The following is an 18047-nucleotide window of genomic DNA, read 5'->3' as shown; positions in this document are numbered from 1 at the left end:
ATCTAGAAACTGACAGGACAGAATTTACAAAAAGAGCACAAAGAGTAAACAGACTATCAAAGCCAGGTAAATGTTTTAGTTCTTTCTGATGCAAAGCAAAGCTACAAATTTAGAAATCCCCCTCCAGGCAACGCCAGTGTCCCTCTCTTACAACAGTCCCAACTGAGGCTTGCTCCCTTCCTACAGAGTCTAAGAGCCAACGTTCACTTCACAATACCCCTCCTCCTCAAGGCAACAACTGGCTTGGTGCCTTGCAGCTGTGACTGTAACACAACAAATGTAGCCTTTGACTAGTCCCCAATTTACTGTATCTGACTGTACAGGAGTCCATCCCTGTTTCCCTCTATATGGTGAGGAAAAGGCCAAAATGAGCAACCAAATGAAATTCAGCATGGGTTTGACTCTAGGTCTCTGTAGTAAAAGGGTCACTCCTGGACTGTGCTGGCTAGTTTTATCACAGAAGCTCAAGTCATCTGAGAGGAGGGAACCTCAATTAAGAAAATGTGTAAAGGATCAGATTGTAGTCAAGCATGCAGGGCATTTTCTTTATTACTTATTGATGTGGAAAGCCCAAGACCATTGTAGGTGGGGTCACCTCTGGGCTGGTGGTCCTAGGTTCTACAAGAATGTAGACTGAGCAAGCGAAGGGGAGCAAGCCAGAAAGCAGCATTCCTCCATTACCTCTTCATTAGCCCTGCCTCCAGACTCCTGCCCTGTTTGAGTTCTTGTCTCAACTTCCTTTGATGAATTTTGATATGGAAGCAAAAACCAAATAAATCCTTTCTTCCCAAGTTACCTTGGTGATGGTGTTTTATCACAACAATAACTGTACTAGCACAAGTTCCATGATAGGATGTTGAACCTCAGTAACCTATATGCTATGAATTCATCTAGAGTGATTTCTACTCAAGACAGCAGTAGAAGCAAATGCCACCCCATAGGCTTTCACATAGCCTGGAAACCTTTTCAGTCTGCTTTCCAACCCCAGCCCCAAACCTCAACCCCCCAAACCCCAGCCCCACTCATAGCTTTTCTAGTCTGACACCACTCAGGTGCTCTCAGGTGTTCCATTTTCTAAAATCTGGGGATTCTTTTCACTAGTCAGCCATCCTGGGCGGGAACCCATAGTCCTGACTACAAAGACCTAGGGAATTTGACACAGAGGGCTTAGGAATGTAACAAAGTCCAAAGCACAGGCAATGTAATATCTACTCAGCCTAATCCACAAGTTTTCTCCCACTAAACAGGTTTCATGCTGTTACTGGGCTACTAACATTATTTTTCTATTATATTGCCTCCCTGGCCCCTCCTTTCAAGGAAAGCCAAATTCCCAGGAGAGAAAGAATTAGGAGAATTAGAGAGGAAATAAGATTGGTTATAAATTAATTATTGTTGAACCCAGGCAAAAGCTCCCTAAACGATGAATTATATTATTCTGTTACTGCTATGTATTACTAATAATAAATTCTCATTTATCTATTACAAATTCTCCATAATAAAAGTATTTTTAAATAATTAGGTTATAAAAAATAAGACTACATTCAGATGTTGCTAGTCACCGGTTAGATTCTATGTATAAAGTCAACTCAAGTGCTGAATTGACTATTATGGGACCACAGCTCCCAAGTGTAACACAGGGTTATATTCCCTCAAGCTTTGAGTCACATTTTCATCAACAGATCAATTATGTAGCCTTGTTTTGACAATTGTGCTTAAAGACACTTGGTTTATTATAAACTGTTGATTCATTAACCTTAAACTCAAAGATAACAGCACAGTGATACCTCTCTGAGTAACATTATTCTAGTACACTTACTTTTTCTGTAAGGCAATAACACAGTCTCTTGCAGGGGGTACACTAAATTAAAATGTGGCAGCCATTTTAAACAATAAAATCAGCAGGGAAAAGTTTGGATGTGTGAAATATACTATCAAAAGGAAGCTTGTTTACACTGTAAGCTCTGAAACAAGAGGGCAGAATATAACCTGGTTTGCCTCTTCTGGGTCCTAACCCTTCTTCTGGCAATGCAAAACCTTCTTCAGTCCTGCATATCCATATGGCTATGACCAAGAAGGTGGGTTCAGGGCCTACAAATACCTTATTAATAGACATATTTATAAATACAATGTCAGCAAGCAAAGAAGCACAAAACATTGTTAATTACGCAAGTGTTCCTTCTTGTTCCTGCAGACAATACTAAACTATTCAGGGATGGTTAAGGGGTAATTTACTATCCATTGACAATTTCACACATATGTAATGTATTTTGGTCATTTTCATCCCCCATTGTCCTCTCTGATTTCTCTCTCACTCCTGCTGAACCCTTTCTTTATCTTAACAATTTCCCCTCCAATTTTCATGTCTTTTGATTGTTGGTTTGTATTGATGATTCACTGAATTTAATTACTGTTGCTAAGAGGATGGGGGGAAGAGTACTAAAGGCATATCATACCAGTAGAGCACAGCACTTTATATATAGTACTTTCCCGTCCTCCACATCTTACAATTCTTTCTGATACCTCTTTCATGAGGCTTTCTGAATTTTAAAACGTATGATATAGATGACATATTTGGGGTTAAGGATTCAATGGCACATCTTCATAGCATGTTGAATAGTTACAAGTTTTGGCATTGACTCTCACATACTGCAAAGACAAACTTCTCTGTCTAAGGCTGAAAATAGTACTAATGTGTAAGTATAAAGCAAATATGTAGTGAACCGTTTGGCATCATATCTTTTGGGGTTTGGGAATTGCCAGTCAAACCCCAGGTATACCAATCTCAGTTAAGCAAGAATAGTTTATTGAACAGTTAAGCAAGAATAGTTTATTGAATAGTTAAGCAAGAATAGTTTATTGAACACCATAATAATGGATGCCCAGGACCACAAGAAGGAAAATCCTAATTGTGGAGCCAGTCTGTTCTCAGGGCAGGCTTTTCACGTGAAAAACAAGGTTCAAAAGTTTGAAGGCAAGCAGTGAAGTGTTACAATATTTTTGACTAACTAGACACAGTATTATCAGCCAGCCTTTAAGCTGGTTGGTTCTGAGTGAGGTAAGAAAAGTGGTGGGCTGGTGGTTAACAGGGGAATTTCAGAACAGGGTACAAGTGTTTCAACCATAAGTTCTTGGCTTATTAGAAACATTTTTCAGTGTCAGCTATGGATAATTACTTCTGGAAAGTAGAGTGTGAGAACCTAAACTTAATTTCACCTTATGAGCAAAATGGAGACTGAATACAAAATGGTTACAGTTATGTTAAAAGGAGCCTCAACATCCCCGTCTTGAGCTTGTACTTTAGAGTCAAATCACTGACTCCATTTGTTCTTTAAAGAATCATAATGAGTTCTTAAGACCAGGAGTTTAACTGTAGAGATCCTTTTCCAGATCAAGTCATGAAGGTGTTAATAAGCATAGTCCATCGGTTAGAATTAGCAGTAATATACACAAAGGGCCTATCAAGGCAGTAATTAGAGACGTTAACTAAGGAGACCAGCTGAATAACCTTCCAAATCATTACATATCTTTTTGTCTCTCTTGTTCCCTATTGAGAAGGTTAGTTTTAACTTCAGCCAAAGTATTCCTAATTACCCCAGAATGATTGGCATATCAACAACATTGCTCCCTTAGAGTTATATGTAATCCTCCTTCCTTGAGGAACAACAAGTCTAATGCTCAATAGTTTTACAGGACTACCTCAGCTAAAGAGTCCACGGGTTGTTAAAAAATGATCTAGCTGAATGTGATTGAGCCAGGTCTTTGTCCACCTGCTCATTTAACAGCCTGAAATTCTGTTGCCTTGTAACTAGAGCACCAGTCCCTATTGCTGCTGATCCTGTAATACCCATCCCAATCAGCACTGGCATTAAAATGGGTATAGCTCTCCTAGATCGAGGGCTAGGATACAGGCCCATGTGATTCTGCCCTACTGTCTTTCCCTTCATAATATATTACTACATGGATAAGCACATATAATTCAGGCTTTTGCTTGTTTGTGAATGAGTTAATGATAAACACGGAGAAAGGCTAAGTGCATTTAGGTGCTGCTAGGAGGTTAGTCTTTTACAGTGTTTACTAAAGGGGCCCCATGTAACAAAAAGGGGCTCAGGGACCACAAAGGGAGGAACCACAGTCTGAGAATATAGCATATTCTGAAGAAACACCTGGAGGGCTAGTATTTGTCCCCATGCCCTAGGAGATTATAATACCCACTTTTGTCACAGAACTAGGTTTTGAGATTTGTGGCAGAGGTCTTATTGGATGTGAAAGCTCAGGTTTAGCCAATAGCTGGATTGTAAAAATACATTCCAGGGTCTGGTCCCATCACATAAGCTCTGAATCCCTAAGTACCTCCAACGGCCCAATCAGCATAGGGAGAAAGGTGTCTCAAGATTTGAGAGTTCTACTTTCCATCCTGGGGCCCAGGTTTCACATTCCCAAGGGCATCTTCTGTTTCTCAGAGGAAAACACGAACTCTTTGGATAGAGGGGGAGTTGACCAGCATTGGAGAGAAGCCTGTCAGTTGTGTAGGTGGAGAAACAGATCCTCTGAGGCTGTCTTTTAACATTTTATTGGGACTAAGACCCTGTTATTGGTGGCCTGAAATCTGTGGCTGGTGAACACCATTCCAGGGTACTTCCTGGTCCATAATGGCAGAGTCTCCATGTCTTCCTTGTATCCCAAAAATGGAAACAAGCAGAGTATAGGTGATATGCCCACCAACTACAGTCTGGCTGGCAGTATCAGTCTCCAAAAGAGCTGTACTATGGCAGGAATGGCAGAGGCAGGGGTCATAGTACCTAGAATGGGCTATGGTGGTCAGTGATGTAACTAAGCCCATGTCTGGCAAATGAGGGTTGGCTGCCTTTTTCTGTGCCAGTGAATGCCCCTTTCTGGTGCTTTCAGACCAAAAGTGTTTGTTATGTCATTTGTCCTTTGTCTAAGTGAAAACAGGACTCTCTTCTTCCCTTCCTGGTAGTTCTAATGACCATTCTCATAGGGCTTATAATTGATTTCAACAGGTGGCGCTATCCAAAACACATTCTTTGTTTTCCTGTATTATCCTCCATTTTATTTATCTTAATTTGAATGGGGTTGATTCTTTCCAGTTTGTTTAGAGTGGCTCTCAACCCTTTGTAACTAAATATCATTATCCTTATCAGTTATCCAGGGTAATGTTTCATAGCCCCATATAACAGAAAAGTACATATCTTGTCCCCCACAATCCAGGTCTCCATTTAAGGGAAAAGTACATCAAATATGAGGGTGAGGGAACCATAGACAATGTGATATTAGTAATTAGGTTCCCGTCTGTAATTCTAATCATAGTCCATATGTGTTGTACTGGAGTATGTGCCTCAGCAGCCCAAGGCAACATAAATAGAATTGGTGTTCAGAGTCTTTACCAGTCAGAGTTTTAGTGTTTCCTATGAGTGTTGTCTGACAACCTGTTATTGCCCGTCTGGGCACTGATGTTGTCATCCCATTTCATGGCTCTCTGGGTGGTCAGAATCACAAAGAGGGGCCCTTTTTAGCATAGGCCCAGGGGCAGTTGTGGCCAGTAGTTATGGTACCATAATCCAGGTGGTGCCTTTTGTCATTGTGCCCATATCTTCTTGGAGACCTTGGTGGTGGTGATGGTGCGGTCACTGTTAAGATTCAGGAGTTTCTGACTGTCATGGTAACTTTAAACATATTAAATGTCACATTCAGCAGATCTCTGACTAGTTTGAGGGCTACCGGTACCACCTACCTAGCATATCTGAGTTAAGTAAACTTTGTCTATTCTTAGTTATCTGCTCTGAACTGTACCTTGTGAACATAAAACAGGAGGCTAAATAAAGCTTTAATCTTGAAATTAACTGCACCAGTACTTAGCATGACTTTAAATATATTTTGAAACATATTGAAAGATTTGATTATTTACAAGGTTATTGACTATCAATCCCTATTAAACTTGAACCTTAAAATTTACAGTTTTGACTTGAAGATATTTTATATCAAAATAAAACTTTAAAAGCCATAAACATACTGCATAAAGAGACTGGGGAAGTTTTCTGACCTTTATCTGACAGAACATAGCATAGTACCAGTTTCCTGTATGGTGTAGTTTAAACTGAAACCAGTGTCAGGACAGAAAATCGTTAATAAGTTGGGGAAAATGGCAAGCATATTGTATGAAAGAGCTCTTATTTGCTCGTTGGGCATACTGAACCATTGCTGGAGCTCAGGCAAATGGGAAAGCCTGTGATTCTTAACCTTTTAAATACTGTAAACCTCTAAAAATTTTAAGTTAACAAATTTCTTAATTTTTATTCTTGGCATCATTATGATAATTTACAGAGCAATATACCTGCTATAATGAAAAAAAAAAAGACAAAGCTACAACAGATTTAAAAATCCTCAGGAATGTATACCTAATTGACATCATATTGCATTAATCAATAGGTGTAGTTTTTGCAAACTATAATATGACAGTGCTGAACAAGAATGGTTGCCTGATTAAGGTGCAGCAACTTTTATGATTATGAATGCTCGCTCCATCTGTGGCAGGTTTCTACAGCGCCTCTAATGCACTTGGAATGACTGTCTCAAAGTAATAGGCAGCTTTCCTGACAACTCCTCATTCTCTCACCTGCAAGAGTGTATCCCATTTCTGTTCCATTTTAAAAACCTGCTACCATATCCACCACGTCCATTATCAGATCCATAGCTGTCACCATGGGGATGCCTGAGCTTCTTCCAAGACTGCCCCGCTTTGTGGGCCCATAATTTCCTTTCTGTTGTCCATTATAGCTTCCTAAAGTCATTACAGTTTCCATCGTCATTATAGTTATTTTCATGAAAACCACTATATATTAATAAAGGCATTTCAATAAAACATTTAACAGTGTTTAGAATGTCCATATATTTAACCATAATCATTAAAATTTCCTTTTGTACTATCAAAATAAAGTATCTTTTTAATGAGTGAAGTCATAGAGCATAATCATAATTTTTAGAAGACAAAACCACCTCTGTTCAAATTCCTGACATTCTGTCTATTGTCCCCAGGTCAGGAATTTGAACAGAGGTGTGTAACAATGGGGGATGAAGAACTGGGGGTAGTCACCAGCAAGTCCCAGATGCCAGGAAAGCAAGAGGCTACCAGGATCCAATGGGGAGGACATTAACTGAAATACCCAACAAAGGGGAGGGAGAACCTGAAGAGACCATATCTTGAGGTTATGCAAGGTCCCCAGTTGGGGAATGGGGTCACCCACTCATCTCCAAATTCTTAACCCAGAAGAACTTCTTTCTAAAGGAAAATGGTGGTAAGAGGGAGTGTGGAGCAGAGACTGAAGAAGAAAGGCTATCCAGAGACTGCCCCACCTGGGGATCCATCCCATATGCAGCCACCAAATCCAGACACTATTGCTGATGCCAAGAAGTGCTTGCAGACAGAAGCCTGTTATAACTGTCTCCTGAGAGGCTCTACCAGAGCCTAACAAATACAGAGGCACATACCTGCAACCAACCATTGGACTGAGCACAGGGTCCCCAATGGAGGAGTTAGAAAAAGGACTGAAGGATCTGAAGAGGGTTGCAACCCCATAGGAAGAACAACATACCCCCAGACCTCCCAAGAACTAAATCACCAACCAAAGAGTACACATGAAAGGACCCATGGCTCCAGCTGCATATGTAGCAGAGGATGGCCTTATCTGGCATCAATGGGAAGAGGAGCCCTTGGTTTGTGGAGGCTCGATACCCCAGTGTAGGGGAATGCAAGGGTGGTGAGCTGGGAATGGACGGGTGGGAGAGGGAGCATCCTCATAGAAGCAGGGGGAGCGGGGATGGGAGAAGGCAGATACAGAGGGGAAACTGAGAAATAGAAAAACATTTATAAGTAAAATATTCAATAAAAAAAAGAAAAGAAAAACCTAATTGTACAAAATGTTTAAAAAAAGATAAAACCAAGTTTTTAACAGTTTAGACAACCCAGTGTCTCTAAAATTAATAATCAGTGCATTATTTTCATGTTTCAAAATTTGGCTGACAGTTTTTGTACATGAACCCATGACTGTGCAGCCTTGATACCTCACTAAAGTAAACATGGACGTCCTATCTTTTTGAGTCTGGTTTCTAGGACAGGAATTACTTAAAATATTATCCTAATTTAAAAGTTTCTTTAGAGACATGTTTCCCTGGCTTGGCTCATGTCCTGTGTTGTTGTCCAAAATGGCTTTAACCCTGAGATATTTGTCTTTAAGCCAACATTCTATTAACAATGTTACAGATTTTTAGCCATATTATCAGAGACCTGCCCAGCTTTGAAACAAGCTGAAGTGGGACACAGAGTTGAACAAAGGCTGAAAGACTGATATCTCTGGCCTTGAAACTCTCTTCATTGTACTGGGGGCTACTGGAAACTTAACACTCTCTTGCTTATTTTATGGCTGAAAACTGCTGTCTTTGACCATCAACATATGTGACACAGTAGTGAGGAATTAGGTACAGGGTTTCTTGGAAGCATTCCCTTTTCTGTCGAGCCAGCCAGGAGCTCCTTCCTGTACAAGCTCCCTAAATCTTTGTGAACCAGAGAGGAGAGAAAGAGTCACTCACACAGAAAACACATACACCAGATACAGTGGGAAATGGCTATACCCATACATCATAAATTATAAACCAATATTTTATGACCAAGGCATACAAAACAATGCATTTAAAACCATTCAGAAATAAAGATGTAGTGGTCAGATACATTTAAAACAGACGGACAAAATTCTAACTTCAAGAGAGGAGCACCTCACTACCTGTTGAACCCATTTCTCAGAAACACAGATTGTTGCTTACCAGAGAAACACTCATGTCCAGAGAAGAAACACTTCTTACCAGAGAAGCTAAGAAGCTGCTGCTGTCCCTGGCCTGCTGCCAGCTTGATCCAGGCAGGAGGCAGGACTTCTCCAGCAGCGCTAGTCACCTAGCTTCAGTTGCCAGTTTACCTTAATTCAGATGCTTTTTCTTAAAAAAAAAAAAAAAAAAAAAAAAAAAAAATTGAAATAGATTAAAACTAAGCCAATGGGTGAATGGCCAGCAGATGACATTTTAACCATTTTTTTTTTCCTCTGAATATGGAACGCAGAGCAACAATCAAGTAATATAACAAAACTACAGACATAAACAGACAGACATGGTCAGACTGGCATGCCAAGGACAAACAATAGAGTTAGAGGAATGCCAGAGAGGGAAAAGAATCAGATGTCTCAGCAAAGTGACCCAGATATCCCACCAAAGGGGCCCAGAACTAGAACCAGGAGTTCCCTCAGTGAGAACCAGAGAGGAAGTAGGATATCTCCTGACCTCATCTTGACCCTAGGAGATGTCACTGTGTCCAGCCCTCTTCCTTTGGGTCTCCAAAAGTTTAGACCAACTGGAAACAAAACCAGAACAAAAAAAGAAATGTTCAAGTACAAGAAACTTACCTCCTCACAGAGGGAGTGTCCTTGGTGGTGTTTACTAATGCACCAAATGTTGGGGTCTAGGAATTGCCACTCAAGCCACACATGCAGCAATCTCAATTAAGCAAGAATAATTTATTGAACGCATACCATAATACTGGATGTCCAGGACCACAAGAAGGAAAAACCTAACTGTGGGACCAGTTTGTCCTCAGGACAGTCTTTTTATAAAAAAAATCAGATTTAAACCTTGGAAGGCAATCAGTAAAGTGGTACAATATTTTTGACTAACTAGAGAAAGTATTATGAGCTAACCTTTAAGCTGATTGGTCCTGAGCGAGGTGGTGGACAGGTGGTGAACAAGAGAATGTGAGAACGTTGAGATAACAGGGTACAAGTGATTCAACCATAACTTTTTGGCTTCTTAGTGGCATTTTCCAGTATCAGCTATGGATAATTACTTCTGGGAAGTAGAGTGTGAGAACCTGAACTTAATTTCACCTTATGAGCAAAATGGGGATTGAATTCATAATGGCTACAGTTATCATAAAGGGAGCAAGCCTCAAAAATACCTATTTTGCAAAACTACAGTATATTACTCCCTGGGGCCTATAGCATCCCCATTCAACACCTTTGACTAAGTTTACTATACCAAACAGGAATTTTCTCTCATGGAAAAGGCTTCAAATTCAACCGTAAAGATAGTGGCTACTCCTGAATCCATCGGACCATTGGCATACTTGCCTTGTATCACTCTCAGGGCCCTTAAACAGCTAAAATCTCTAAAAACTCCTCCTTCTCAGCATGCATAGCATCTTCTGGCCCTACAAAAGCTAGCCTATTTTCCAGGGGCCACAAATAAATAATAAAGGGGCACAGATATTTTTATTCAGTAACCCATGTCTTTCCAGGAGCAGCATTAGATATACATGCACAGGATACCTCCAGTAGAGCTTCTTTTTTTAAAAATCATACTTCTTAATTAAATTATTACCTAGTAGGTATCTATATGACTTTTCATATATCCTTGTGATAAAATACCACAGCCAATATAACTTATGGAATGAAGGGTTTATTGTTTCAGAAGGAAAGGAATCCATCAACATCATTGTGAGGAACATCGGAGCAGGCAGACATGGCACCGTAGCAGCAGCTGAGAGCTTACTTCAGGAAGCAGAGAGATACAGTAGTGCTAGGTCTGGCATGACTGTGGAAAGGATGGCATGGCATGGTCCCCACCCCCTAGAGCAGAACCAATAGGGCATGGGTCTTCTCAAATACCAACAATTGTTTAGGTGTAATTCTTGTTCTTATAATAGTGTATATATTTTTACTTTATGTTCTGCCTTTAAGGAATAGTCTCCATGCAAAGGTTAATGACTCTATGTAATCAGGAACCACAGGATTCCAGTAAGCAAGAATATACCTGGTGCTCCTCAACAAAATGGTAACGCGTTGACCTTTGGATCAACCTTTAAGGCTGTGGGAAACTCTGAAAATGTAAGTTCAAGAATACATAAATCAGGGTGATAATGGTTTTTTTACAGGATTTCTCAACTATGGAAAATATAAGAATGCAATATGAATTATATTGAGGAACTTCATGGACCTGAAAGAACAGAGGCAGCTACACTAATGAGCTGACTTTCTTAAAAAAATACTAAGAAGAGGGATAAAGAGATTTAGGGAATGGTGATCTCTGGGGAAAAGCCCACTCACCTAAGCTTACTGTTTATGTTTGCAGTTGAACAAAGAATAGTTTGGACTTTTAATCTGGAATGAACTACAATCCAGAAATGGAGGGCACATTTATGATCCAGACTTGAGGCTGGAAGACAGGCTTTTGATGAAGATCTTGAAGAATAATGGCTTTGAAAAATCTTAGGGCCAGGAATGAGGGTATATACCTTTAATCCCTGGAGATAAAGGCAAACAGATTTCTGAGTTCAAGACCAGCCTAGGACAAAGCAAGTGAAGAAAAGTTTAGGTCCATGCATGTTGTTACATATCTTTAATCCCAGAATTCAGGAGACAGAGAGATTAGAATTTCTTAGTTCAAGGTCTGTCTACAAAGCAAGTTTGAGGATAGCCAAGCTTAGGCTGAGTTGTAAAACAGAAAGCTGGTGATAATGTAATAGTGGGGCCATGTTCCTGCTCCAGCAAGCAGCAGTCTCAACAGCTTCAGCATGTGGCTCATAAAGACTGTCTTTAGAGTCAAGGGGCTAAGGCCATAAAATTCTGATTCATGGGATAATCAAAAGAGAACCTAGGATAAATGATTGAATTTATATGCAATCCATCACAGACTCTGAGTCATTTCTTCTGCTGTTCCCAAATATCCCTTCCTCAGGACCCTCTCCCAAGCTGAGGCTGATTCTCAGCACACTAAGTACAACTGAAGTCTTTTTGAAACTTCAATGCCTGTCACCAGTGATCCATACCCTTTAGCAAGACCACACCTCCTAATCCTCCCTAAATAGTTCCACCAACTAGTGATCAAGTATTCAAATAGGCACATATGGTGGTCATTCTCATTCAAATCGTTACTCATCTTTCAGTTTGGATATAGCCTCTCTCCCAGTCCTTCCTTTTTATATGGCCCCATTTTCATCCTTTCTTAAATGTCTTTATTCCCAGTATTTTTCTCCTCTACATCCATATTTCATCTATTTTTCTATCTTCTCTTCTTAAACGATTCTCTCACTTCTCTCTCAGTGACCTATTTCTAGCTTTATGGTTCCTATATTACTAGGTAAATCCACTAGATACAACCAAACAGACACTATTAAAGCCAAATAGAAAGTCTGTATTGATAACCCTAGGCTACATAGGAAATTTGTCCAAATCATGCAGACCCATGCCTTACAGATGCTTGTCTTTTATGCACAAAACCCACATTCTGGTTGTTTCATGTCAATTAACAAGAAGCATAACTACAGAAACCAAAAAACAAGGTTAGTATATTCATAATTTTTTTACTTAAAGATATGGATTGGGCTTCAGGGGATAGATAGATTGGCTCTAAGCTCCACGATTTGGGTCTTTCTTAATTACCCAGGATCTTGGCTTATGAGGCTTGTGAGCCTTTCCCATGAGGAAACTAAAAAAACAAAACAGGATAGTAATAGTCATAGGGTCTGTGTTAGTCTAATCTTTAGTGAGTCTGAGGACCTGGTGAAGACCCATCTATTGTTGTCCTCTGCATACTCCTTCAGCTGGGTGTGGTGGATTCACAGGATGACACTGGCAACCTTCACTGATATAGGAGTGTTGAGGACCACAGAGTATGGGCCTTTTCACATTCACTCCAGGTTCCAAGTCTGGGTGTTCTTTATGCATACAAGGTTGCCAGCCTGGAACTTTTAAGCAGACTCACATACTGGCAAGGGGCACAGCCTCTTAAACCATCTGGTGAATAGTCCTCTGTGCTTGTTTCAGGGCCTGTTAAAAACATGAGGAGGGGATGCTTAGTAATTTCTGCCTTATGAACATCTTTTAGCTTAGGAAGGAAATGAGGAAGCCTTCCAATCATGATTTTAAATAGGTGAAAACTTGTCTATATGGAGTGCACTTAGTCTTCAGGAAGGCAAATAGAAGGAGAATGGCCCAAGTTTTACTGACGTCAATGATATATTTAGTTAAAGTTTCTGTCAAAGTTCAATTTATCCTTTCTACATGTCCTGAGCTTTGTGGCTTATAGCCACAGTGCAGTTTACAATCAATATTTAGGATCTTTGCTTCATTGAGGAAAGCTCATTGAATCCCAGGTAAAGGGGCAATGCAAATCCAGGAATTAACTCTTAGAGGAGTTTCTTGGTGACTAGTGATGGTGTATCTGATAGGGTTGACTAGGTTTTCATCTGTCCAGAGTTGGCATCTATGAATACTAACAAACACATGTACCCAAGAACTATGGGTTTTATCTCTGTGAAGTTCTCTTTGGCATATTCTCCACGGGTGCTTCCTCAGACATGAATTCCTTCTGGGACTTTTTTTTCTCTTCCTTTCAGTCCTATTTATGCACAATTATGCTTCTGGATACAATGTCTTTGGCAAGATTGTTTAGTTGAAGGAAATAATACCTGAGCCTGAGTAACTCAACAGTTTTGAATGTCCCCAGATGGGTGGCCTGGTAGAGTTTGGTGACCATATGTCTTCTGATAGCAGCAGGGAGTATAGGTCTTGCATCTGGCAAGGACCACTACCCATTTTCCTCCTTTTTGACATCTTCCCTTTTTGCTCACTTGGTTTCTGTCTGTGGGTAGTTTGGGGACTAGAGTAATCAGGTTTGGACAGGATAGCTAGGATATAGACAGCTACACTGATTCTAGGGCTGCTTTCTATGCAGCTAAGCTACAGTCCTCATTCCAAATCCACTGTTCAAGGTAGACTAGGAAAAGAGAGAAGTTTGTCTAGTTTCCCCTTGAGCAACCATCCATCAAGATGTCACTTGTCCAAATGGCTTTGCCAGAACTGAATGGGCTACTCTCATGTTGACTAGGAAATTTAACAGATTGGTCACATATCTTTAATGTTACCTTGGTTTCCTGGTTGCTCAGTGAAATGGAGGTCCAGTACATCAGTCCTTGCTCAAAGGGAGGCTAGGGTATCTTCTTCCTTCTTCTGATTAGGACATTCACTCTTCCAGGAATCTTTTTCTCTGTAATAAGTACCTTGGTCCTTTTCTAATCTTTTCCTTTCCTTTTGTCTCTGGCTTGCCCCTCTGAGAGATCCTTAATCAGACTCCCTGAACACTACTATGATTGTTCAGATCAATCTTTTGTTCTGCTTTTCTTCTACAGAGTCACAGTTATTGAAAAAAAATTTGAGTAGTCTCAAATAATTGGGATATTTATTTATTTATTTATTTATTCATTTGGTTTTTCAAGATAGGTTTTTTCCTATATAGCCCTGGCTATACTGGCACTTGCTCTGTAGACAGACCTTGAATTCAGAGATCCTAATGGCTCTGTGTCTTGTACACATGTACTGCCACACCTGAACTAAGCTTTTCTTCACCTAGAACTTGCTGTGTCCCAGGCTGGTTTGAATTTAGAAATCTGCTTGCCTCTGTCTCCAGGGATTAAAGGTATATACCCCTATGCCTGGGTCTGTAGGGCAGTGGGATGTGAGAAGCAGCTGGGTGTTTGGTTGAGCATGAGTTTCGAACCCTGGAACCTTTATCAGACGGCAGGAGTTCAGCTCTGCTCCCAGGCCCTGGTTCTTTTCACTTAGCTTCAGTCCTCCAACAACCCCTCCCACAGAGAGGTTTATGACCATCAGTCATGAGGAACTGTCCCTCAGGCTCTCCCACATGCAGATGAGGTATCTCCAATCTCTCAGGTCAAGCCAATAGACATTATCTGTTGTCAGACCCTAACCCACCCCAAAACTGTATATAATGGCTCTATTTAGGGGAAGTAAAGTGTGCTCAAGAATCATCCTGGTGTCTGAGAGTTTTTGTCACAAGAGCTGTAACATTTGGGGAGAGCTCTGCTCTCCTGGAACCTGCCTGAGACACCAAGCTGCCTCCTTGCCAGCTAGCCGGCTCCTTATCGGCCCAGCCCGGGCCTATGCGGAGAGACAGGTACAGCACCTGGGAGAGACTGGTCAGTGACAGCGACATCGGGAGATCATCGTGGGACACCCCTAGAACAAGGGACTGACATGGGTCTAAGCTTTTCAAGATCTTTAAGATCTGCATCAAAAGCCTTCCAGCCTCAAGATCGTATGCCCTCCATTTCTGGATTAGAGTTGTTCATTCCAGATTAAAAGTCCAAATGATTCCTTGTTCAACTGCTAACATAAGCAGTGAGCTTAGGTGGGTGGGCTCTTGCCTTGAGATCACCATTCCCTAAGTCTCTTTATCTCCTTGACTACAGGATTACACTCCATTTCACTTCCTGATGCCCCTTTATTGTTTGAACCATACATTTTGTATTTAGTTTAACTAGCTTTTGTTTTTTAAGTATTCCTTTCCTTTTCATGATTTAGTTTTTTTCCTCTATTGACCAAATCATGGCTCATTATCTATGCTGGCTTTAGTACAATTGTCTCTGTTCTTTAAGGTCTATGAATCTCCTCATTAAATTCATACTGCAGCCTTATATTTTGCACAGTTGAGAAAGCCTGTAAAGAACAGTTCTTAAACTGACTTATATATTCTTAAACTCATGTTTTCAGAGGTCTTGTAAATAGCCTTAAGAGCTGGTCTGAAGGTCACAGTGTTACCATTTTACTGAGGAACACCAGACACATTCTTGCTTACTGAAATACTGCTGTTTCTGATTATCACAGAGTCATTAACCTTGGCAGGGAGAACATTACCCAAAAACCTTGGCAGGGAGAACACTATCTGAAGGAGGAACATAAAGTAAAATATGTACATCATTATACAAACAAGACTTATGCCTACAGCAACTGTCAACACTGAAGAAGACCCATGCCCTGCTGGCTCTGCTTCAGCAGTGAGAACTGTGTCACACTGTCCCTACTGTTACCTTGCCAGATCCAGTATGCATTCAAACTTAGATTGTAAAAGCCCATGACAGAATGATGGAACTAGAATTTAGACAACTTTTCATATAGTTATGTTAGTTTTCTGAACAAACTGACCTTCCAAAATGGTAACTTGTATGTGTTACATGTCACAGGACCATAAAGACCACTTTGGAAATGAGCATTTTTTAAAAAAAATAAGTGAACGTAATGATATGGGCATTGAAGAGGGGAAAGTTGATAGGGAATATGTGAGTATAGACCCAGAAGTGATGTTGTAGAGAAAGGGAGGAATCAGGAATCCTGAAATCCAGGACTTCTGAAAAAAATCCTAATTATTGAGTTACTTTAAAACATTGTATGAGAGAGGTCTATTTGCTTATTTAGACCCTTTTCCCCAGGAAGAAACCAAATACTGAGTAAGAAAACTTTATCTCCGGGCTGTGGAGTGTATGATAGTTGCCATCCATTTCACTCCGGCAGTTAGGTAAGGCTATAAGGTATCTGCTATCCCCACAGGTCCAAACAGCTGTACTCAGAGTAGCCCATGATTTCAAGCATGGCAGTCCTTGGAGATACATAGAAGACCAGGAGCCAGAGGGACCATTTCATGGAATGTAGCCATTTCTGATAGCACAAGAGTGGCAATGTTTTGGTAAAGGGGACAGTAGTTGATGAGTAACTGGCAGTGCTTCACACATAGCAGCAGAGAACTAAAAATTGATAATGGCTATTAAAGGGCATTTAAAAAACTCCTTAGCAATGCTGCTGGAAATGGACTTGGGGACCACATCTGCCAAAAAAAAAAAAAAAAGAGTGGTCAGTATTGATCCTAATACTTCCTGCAGGTAGTGGAAGCATGCATGGGCTTGTTGCTGTGTGCAGACTTTTTCTACATCAGTTCCATAATTTTACTTATTCACGTTTTCCCCAATCTTCCAGTCCCATCTTTTTTGGAATGCCATCCTTGATTCTATCCATCAGGTTATCTAGTCCTCTTACCCTCTGAGTACATTTCATATATGACTCACAAATATGATTAATGAGTGCTTATCATATGGCTGATGTGGGCTAAGCCATTAACATATGTTAGTTAATTTAGGGACAGTACAAGTATATCTTCATTTTGTATATGAGATAGCAGGCATTTGGAAGTATTTAGAAATTTGTATACTGCCATGTGCAAAGTAGCAGTTTATGGGAAACTAAGAAAGCAGGTTCTAGGATTTGTTCCCTGGTGTCTTGTGAGGTGGTGAGATTTTCTCATCCAGCTCTTGTATTCTGTTGGTGAAGCTCGGCTCTGTAGTTCCTATTCAAATTCCTAAATCTTTCATTCCTAGAATTTCCTCATTTTTTTTTAATTCTCATTTTTCACTGGAAGAAGTAGACCTCAAGGAATTTCACCATGTGTTGCTGGAAGAAATAAGTGTCAATTTATCAAGACTCTGTGATATATTTATGAAACTGAAGCAAGAAGTCTGAGCTAGGGGACTTCATGACATACAATACTGGAATTAACAAATCCATGTTCAGAAAAATTCAAGTTACTAATAATGGTAGTATCTTCTGTAGAGATGCTAACAGTCTGCAGGAGGGTGCAGATTTGCAGATTTTGGCTTTTTTTTTTTTTTTTTTTTTTTTTTTTTTTTTGATTAAGCTGTGTGTTTAGGAGAAGGTTGAGAGCCATGTTCTTTATATTTGAGAACTTTTTACCTATCTCACTAATTTTCACTCCTTCCTTTTTATTAAGTATTACAGTCTCTGAACTGAAAGCTTCAAAGATACAAACACAACCATTTCTTTTCAGTGATAAAGTCTTGCCTTGTCTACTTGTTGTATGGCTTCATTTGTAGACATTTTAGAAAAAGGAAATGAGATGGACAGTAAATAGGGGTTGGGATACTATCAGAGACTGATTAACTGCAGAGGGACAGCAAGAGTGATTTTATTTTTACAAGATGAAATTCTGTCATGATTATGGGGGTGAGTTTATGACTCTATGTTTTTCATATATTATAAAGTATAAATTTTGTAATGTGTATATTTAAAAATAACTTGGAGTAAATGGCCTTGCCATTTTAGGATGTCCCCGCCCCTCTCAAGAGAAAA

Source organism: Arvicanthis niloticus, chromosome 4 (genome assembly GCF_011762505.2).
Source record: "Arvicanthis niloticus isolate mArvNil1 chromosome 4, mArvNil1.pat.X, whole genome shotgun sequence".
NCBI classification, from domain to species: Eukaryota; Metazoa; Chordata; class Mammalia; order Rodentia; family Muridae; genus Arvicanthis; species Arvicanthis niloticus.
Note: the sequence above shows the minus strand (reverse complement) of the source record.